Here is an 8536-nt window from a genome sequence, read left to right on the forward strand (position 1 = left end):
ATTTAGAGGATTGGAATATAATTGAAAAGCATATATGTTAAAAGTTTTTTTTAAAGGATACATGCATACACGGTAGATAGAAATCTATCATCTAGAGCTCTTAATATGTTGCATTTATCAAGATGGCTCGTGTTATCTTTGACTTACACTCTAAAATTCTCTAAAATTGGTCTTGCATTTACATGAAATAAGTCCAGACTTTTCAGTTTCTGACTTCCAAAATGGTACAATGATCCAAACATTTCTACAAAATCTATTAACAGTATAATATTACTACAAACAGCATCGATAACCAAAGTGTTTGGTTTTGTTTATTCTTTTCGTGATGTTTTTAAGTTCTTTCAGCATTTCCACTTTTAAGTTACATTTCTGAATTGGATCTCAAGACCACATGGACCGCAAACGGGGTCGTGACCCCAGCTTTGGAAATCCATGCTCTAAAACCTTATATGGCGTTCTGATCCTGGACCTGAAAAAAAACTCTGCAGGCCTTATTAAAACATTACTGACTTGAAACATCCTGTTGGACCTGAAATGTCTGAATTCTCTCATTCCAGAATGGGCATTCATTTCCACTAGAAATGTTTTTTATATATTTATATCCGATTGTGTTCCAGATGAGATTCTTTGATGTTGACTTGGTTTTAAGAGGGGGCAAAACAGAAGAAAAGCGATTATTCTTGTTGCTCCTTTAGCTTTTTCTTTTTCCTTAGCTTCTCATATAGGTGCCTTGATACAGGTCTCTGTGACCACCCATCTTCTCAAGCAATGACACTTTGTGCTTTAGCTTTATTCCAGATGATTAAAGTGATCAGCGCTGGATATAGCATGAGCAGAAAAACAGAAATTAGTTTCAATCAATAATCAAAATGATCCTAAAGAAAGACAGAATTGGCGCTGTGCTGTTGATGAATCTATCTCTGCTTTTTGAAATGAATTCATGTTAAAACTCTGAAGAATTTCTTAATTCTTCTGCGGCAGCTTTTGATCCATTTTCCAGCAGAGGGTACTGTTTGCTAAAGGATTCAGGTGTCTTTGCCAGCAGTGACCAGCTGACAACCACTGCCCCTCTCATTGCAGAGACCCGGTATAATGTTTCTCTCTCTTTTTAAATCTTGGGAAATGCTGTACATAAAATATATAAACTATACTCAATACTGTTAACTGTAGTTTGTGTTGAAAATGTCTTACAGTATATCGTCACCTAAAACATTTTCTATAAAAATCACATGTAAATGTTTGCTTGCTCGTCAGTTGAAGTGGCAAAAGAACACATGCAAGATCAAGAGAAAACTTTGAAAGCTGTGGAGGAGAACTATCAGAATTAATTTAGACACTTAGTAAATGTCCCTGTCTAGATCAGGGGTACGCCACCTGCACCCCTGAAGCAACGTGGTTCTTTGGTTCCTTTACTGTGGCTCTATTGGCAGAAACAATGTTTTTAAAGCAGTTCTACTATATGTTTTATGCTGAATCTGTATTGAGCTGAGGGTTAGGCTTTTAAAAAGCTGTGCTTTATATTTTGAATTGGGCCAAATATCTTTGTTTACCATACGTATGGAAATGGTTCACACATTCTATACGAAAGCTGGATCCACCTGTCAATCCATTTTCTTTACCTGCTTTATCCTTTTACAGATGTGGGGACGCCGGTGTTGCTTTTAAAATATCTAATGGAAAATCAATACTTTCTTCTAAAACCTATTTTTTGTGGCTCAACAATTTTCATTGTATAGCAGTGGGATAAAAAGTGGCATTTTTCTGCTGAAAAGGATGCTGGACTCTCATCCTTGTGTTGAAAATATTTTTCCTTTCTAGTTTTGTATGTGAAAATCATTTGTGCCACTAGGTGGTGGTTGTGCACTCTGGTCATTTCAGGGTATTGTACTTTTTATGTTGTTACTCCACAATCAAGAAGACCAGCAGGATTATCTGTAAGCATAGTGACTAAAAGAAGGACTGCTGTTCCTGGCATCTCAATCTCAGTTCCCCTCAAGGCTGAAATGATGAATAATGAGGTCAATCTTTAAGTGAAACACTAAATTAGACAGTTATTGATGGGTTCCAGTTTTATATAGAGCTAAAGAACTGATATTCATTCTTTTAGATGTTTTTTTTTTATCAGATTTTGTGGATGAAAATGTTTGTATAAATATGTGAACGTACTTATTAATAAGCATATTAAAATTGTTCGGCTGTAACTTGAGTAGCTTTTACAGGTCAATGCTGCTAATTTACAAATAACAACCCAGTTACTTATCTTAAATGTGTCCTTTCACCTGCAGCAGTCACACTCCACAAAGTGAGGTGCTTTCAGAGTTGGCTGCAGTTGAGTTAAAGCCAGTGGCTTAAAGGCTACAGTACATCCTTCAGAGCTGGACTCCCACTAATCTGCTTTTGAAATAGTAAAACTTTCAACCTAATAACCACAAACAGATGTACTGTTTTAGAAGAGCTGTAATCATTTTTTACTTTCTGCTGCTGATGACCTTCATCCAGCGGCTCTGATGCCTAATTCACCGTGTCTAAAACAGGTTTTATCTCTGTGCTGCTATACGGATTATACTACTTTAATGTTTTCAGATATCCTAACAATATCTCTTATTTCTGAAAAGATGGCAGCATCAAGTACAAGTTCCTTTTGCCAAAGAAAATATCGAAGGAAATTTTACAATAAAATAACTTTAACCTCCTGCTGAATTTGTTTATTAACCACATACATTTGTTTACTGTCTAAATGGGACGTTGGATTCCTAAAGCACCAGCATGTCTACCTTTTCATAACATGTATAACCATTAGTGAGAAGCATTAGCAGTTTATGGTTTTCTGCCCCCCTGCTGTAAGATGGAGCCGAGTCATAAAAAACACATCTTTGGCTGATGAGCCCTGTCCATTAGTAGAGAAGAAGGCCAAGATACCAAAGAGAGCAGAAATAAAAGGTAAAAAGGTGGAATACACAAGAAGGAAAACTTTTTTTTTTCAGTTTAAGTTTTATGTTCATTTTTTCATCTGGAAACAAAATTAATATAATATGTACCCAAAGATCTTTTTTGGCGGCCATGATTCATTATACCCTTACCTAAATATGAGGGGCGTTCAATAAGTAATGCCCCTGGCCCACTTCCAGATGTTTGATTGAGCTGAAATTTTGCATGTGAAGTATTTTAAATCTCTGTAGATTAAATAGCAAATTATAGCTCTGAAATAATGGTAGTTTCTGATTTACTCCTGTTAAAACTGAGTCAAGTCTGAGTTTTTTGCATTTGAAAAATGCATGCAATAGGAGACTTAATCAAATGAAAGTAACTTATAGTGATAATGTCCCATAATATGACCTTGTAAAACATTTTGCAAGGTCATATAATGGACATCATCACCACAAGTTACTTTAATTTCATCAAAAGTCTCCCGTGGTTTGAGTCCTTTCCAAAAGAAAAAACGGATCACTGCTTAGTACTCAAGAGGCTGCATTTCAGATTTTACTCAGTTTAAAGACCTGTAAGTCAGAAACCAGAAATAGTTCAGATCTCTAATTTGCTATTTAATCTATAAAGATTTAAACAATGTCACATGCAAAATTTCGATCAAACATTTGAAAGTGGGTCGGGGGCATTACTTATTTAACGTCCCTCATATGTTGATGGGCTGCAGGGAGTTTGTAGCATTCTTGCCTTGCGGTAAGAAATCTTGGGCTTGAATACCAGTCGAGATTCTTTCTGCATGGAGTATGCATGTCCCCCTCATGCATGTGTTGGTTATCTCCTGGTTCTTTCACTTGGTCCCATAGTGCAAGAAACCGATTTCCCCCCAACATATTTTGACTTCCACCTTAAGTTAATACCTGTATTTTTAAGAAATTCCTGCATCCAGATGGTGATCGGATCAACACCAACATTTTATGATTTACCAGACACACCGTCTCTGAAAATTTCAGCAAAATCCGTCCATAACTTTTTTAGTTATTTTGTAAACAGACAAACCAATACAGATAAAACCATAAACTTAGCGGAGGTAAAACGAACCATTTACTGGTCACGCATCTTTTGCGTAATGCAACAGAGTGTGTGTTCAAGTTTTTGTTTTGTTTTAGTGTGTCTCTGTGTCGTCTTGAGATGTATTAGCACCAGCAGCCCAAGACCCTGCAAGGATAAAGCTGCAGTAGAGGATTGATAGATAGACATATAGTTAAGGATTTTCACTGAGTGTTCCTTACTTCTGATTATTATAATAATCATGGCTTTAAACTGATGAAAACCCAATGTTTCCAAGAAAAAAATAAAATTTACACACACACAAAAAAAATCACAAATGAACTATTTGTTATGGTCCTCACAATAATGTATGACATCCCAGTTCTCCAGTCACCAATTATATACACAAACTATTGATGATCAGCAGTAGAGGGTAATTTCTAAAGGCCTTGTATGATACAGTATGTCACCGGTACTCGGTAACTGCTCTTACTGTTATCTAAATTTCAATTCAATTTATTTGTATAGCGGCAACCTGTCGTCTCAAGTCACTTTACAATTCAAAAAAGGAAGTTCATTTGATTCCCACAGACAGTTTATAAGTTAAGCACTCACATTCCAATGAACCAAGTTATCAAACAATTGGCCAAATGTTGTGCAGAAAAAAAAAGGTCTTAATTTTGACTTTGACTTAAAGCTTTCACTCTCCCTGGAAGAGAAAGTTGCTTGTATGGTGTCCTTAGCCCTGCAGCAATCCCTCATACAGTGCAGGCATGTAGAGAGGAACACTCCCACTCTAACAGGAAGAAATCTCCAACAGAACAAGGCTCAGTAAAAACATCCTTCTGCCATAAGTGACTCGGGGTTTGAGAAGATGGAGAATAAAGACAATAGAAAGACAGAAGTGCTGCAGCAAGAGCAGAGTTTGGAGAATTGGGATTACATAACTGTGTTAGTTTTTTTTTTTTTTATTAACAGAGTAATATCGCTCTTTGTTTATCACATGTGGGTAATGCCGATATGTCATCTAAAGCAGCGAGTTACTACAACTAGATCAATTAGGAGTACACTGCAGGGGGAGGACTGAGGAGCCATAATGTTGGCAAGTGTTCAGCCTGCACTGATTGCTCACACAGAATGAGAGACACAAGGCGAAAGTGGAGAGCCCCACAGATCCAACGGTACCTTTATAAAAATTGGAAGGGTTCAGTGTAGACAAAGACTGAATGCTCCTGTGGTTTTCTCATTGTGTCTGGGAACAAATACTTTATCTGTCTGTATCCAACTCTATTCTGATGGGCCATGTTGCATCATCTCACCCGCCAACAAGAACAAACAGTTGCTTTTTCAATATATTGTGCTGTACTTCTTCAGTGTTTTTCTCAATATTTCTTAGAAGGATATGCTTGAAGAACAGGCTTTTTGGTTGCTGATATTTTTCTGGAACTCCTGTTTAATTTTATTACAAAGTACATCTTTCGGCATTATACTTATATCGATTGAAAGCCTGTTAACCTGCATAAACATAAAGCTCTGTTTATTTTATTGTTCTTTTATTGGACACATTCAACATAATCACATCTACTTACAGATTAGATTAGTGCACAATGTTTTCAGATCTGTATTCCATTTTAATTAAGTACTTTATTAATTATCTAATTTATTAATGGTAGATATTTTATTAGATATTTTAACTGTTTTATTTAAAATTCTATAACAGGAAGCTCAAATTCTTCAACATTTTACATCATAGAAAGTGACCGACTTTACTTAGCATCTACTCAGTGAGTTTTTGGAAAAGCTAGTTATGAACTGCTTAAATAATGTCACCAACACAGTCTTTTCATCGTGAGACTAAAGTAAGAAACGGTTCAGAAGAAGCTACTTAAAAACTACTCTGCTGCTTCTCTCGCAGTAGTAAGATTGTTATTAAAGCAGATATTGGTACTTTTGGACAAATGTCAGCAGAAAACATGGCTGTCTAAATCATGGCTGACTAGAGATAGTTTCAATAATATAGTTTATGTGTCTCTACTTTCTTCCTTAAGTCTCTGGAACATTGATTTGGAAATTTTGTGAGAAATTCACTTTAATTTGTTCAGAGATCTGGGTCTTTTTTCTCTTTAAAGTGTTTCTGATATTGAATCAGATTAAACACATAATGCCACGGTTATTACCTATGTCCTGGACTGGTCTGCATGTGGTATCTCTTTAGGAATTGACCATGCCTTTAATTCTACCACTAACTTGTCTACTCTCATACCACTAACTACAGTTTTTGCTGCTGTTTTTTTTTTTCAATAAGCCTATTACTTTCTCTCAACTTTCCATTATTATGTTTGCGTGAAGCACTTTGTGAAAGTTCACCTTCTGTAGAAATTACCTTTCATATCTTACCCTCCTTTTGGAAGATGTCAGTAACTTTCTGCCAGCTAAGTCTACCCCCTGCTGTAGACCATGGTGTTTATTAGCCTTTCTTCTTTTTTGAGAAACTGAATCTTGGCTTTTTTGTAGTTTTAATTCATGTTCATGATACTAATGAATGTTGAAGATGAAATTTAAATGATATAAGGAAAAGTGACCCCTCCCTGACGTCCATTTGTAGTTATTTTATGCAGAGAGTGATTCATCACTCAGGTTTAGATCCACCCTACTTTGGTTAATGAACAGAGACAATTTCTATGGTTGGTGATTAATAACTCTACTGATAGCCATAGTATAAATCACTAAATTGGTGAAGTCAGCAGGATCTTAACAGCCAAACCAGGAGTCTAACCTTTTCGTAAAAACCTCAGAACCCTGGTGAGTAAGCAAATTAGAGTTATAATCATTAAACTAATAATCATTAATTGGATTTACCCTCGATTTGAAGAACCTTTTAATTAGTTATAACTTCCATTTCTAGTTATTTAATATATTCATAATCTTCTGGTAAACATGCACAATGCAAAATGTTTTAGTTACATTCCAAATGTGAAAAAACTAAGTATGATTTTGTCTAAATAATATACTAATAGAAACCTTCTGATGCTTCAACCTTTAAGCTATAATTTGCTGCCAGATGAAAGCTGTGTGACATAACAACAGGTTTAAAAAGAAGCAGTAGATAAAGCTGTCACACAGATCACAATATTTTCATCATGACAAACCCACACACTGACAACTCAACTGACAGAATCAACAATGACTAAACGTCTTTTTCCTCCAAGCCTTCAAATGACTTTTCCTGTTGAAGGTTCATTAAATATTTTTTTGGCACCTTATCTTTTGGAGCCCAAGCAAATTTCCAGAGAGATATGGTTAGGATGGAAAATCAAAGTTTTGTGTGTTAAGCTTGAAAACAAGCATAAATCTTAATGTACCATCAAAACCAGCACCTGAGGGTCACACACTGCGTTAAACGATGATATGGCATGTAAAACTGCATGTAGCATTACCATTGTTTTTTTGTTTGTTTTTTTTTCTTTAAGGTAAGAAAATGATTTTCTTGCACTGCAAACAGATGATTGTTGGTGTTGATAAAGCAGCAGTACCTTGCTCAGTGTGAACCGTGTAAAAGAAAACAAAGAACACAGACAAAAAGTTGCTGTAATGAAGCCTGTTTGTGAGGGAGGAAACCTCCCCACTGTGAACTCATGTCACAGATTGTCTCTGAAACAATTAGACTAAACCACTTTGAAATGATGCTTCATTCTGGTTGCTGTTTAAAGAACAACAAAAAAAAGGAATGAATAGTAATGCTTGAGGTTACTTAATCTTTCAGAATTTTACATTTCTGTTATAGGTTTCCCATGTTATTCCACTAAGAAAGAAGCTTTGTGACAGAAAGCAAATGTTTCCAAACAGTATTTTTACTTAATTTGACGGGGGGATTTTCTAACTTCAGAGGGAAATATTGAAAAAATCAAACTGCTGTAAAGTGTTTTTGATCAGAAGCATTTTGTAATGCAGCTCTTTGAATGATTTGGGGTTTGGTAATAGAGGCAATGTATTCAATAGATTGTATTTGATCCTCCTGAAGCAGGTTGGTCACTGGTTTGAATGTCACTAAACTAAATATTTTAGAGACCACAGAACGTAGGTGTGATTCCCCCATGCCATGGAAATGTTTTATGAAAAAAAAAAAAGAGTTCAAAAGAAGATATTTTTCTTTGATCATATATTTTTCCTAACCCCAACCCTACAGCCTGGGACTCAACTCTGATTTGGGAGCAGGGACTCATCTCAATTTCACCTATAATCAGCCAGTTTATCTTTTGCTTTTCATCTGTTTCTCCTCTGCAAAATGTGTTTTGCTCATCTTCACTGTTTTTCTCTTTTCACAATATTTGTCCTTATCTTTTCTCATCCCTCATTTATTCTCCTCACACTAAACTTTCCAATAATTTACCCTTTTTCTTCAAACTCCTTTAGCTTTATTGACGTTTCATTTGTAAACTTCAAAGTAGTTATTTAGATTTATGTGACAGACCAATATGCTGATGAAGGTTCTCAGTCATCCAGGTCATAGTAATTCCGTAAAAATAAAAAAAAATATCCATAAGACTCAAACTCACTGCGGATC

The sequence above is a fragment of the Cyprinodon tularosa genome, unplaced genomic scaffold (assembly GCF_016077235.1).
Source record: "Cyprinodon tularosa strain WSP-4 unplaced genomic scaffold, ASM1607723v1 ctg602, whole genome shotgun sequence".
In the NCBI taxonomy this organism is placed as follows: Eukaryota; Metazoa; Chordata; class Actinopteri; order Cyprinodontiformes; family Cyprinodontidae; genus Cyprinodon; species Cyprinodon tularosa.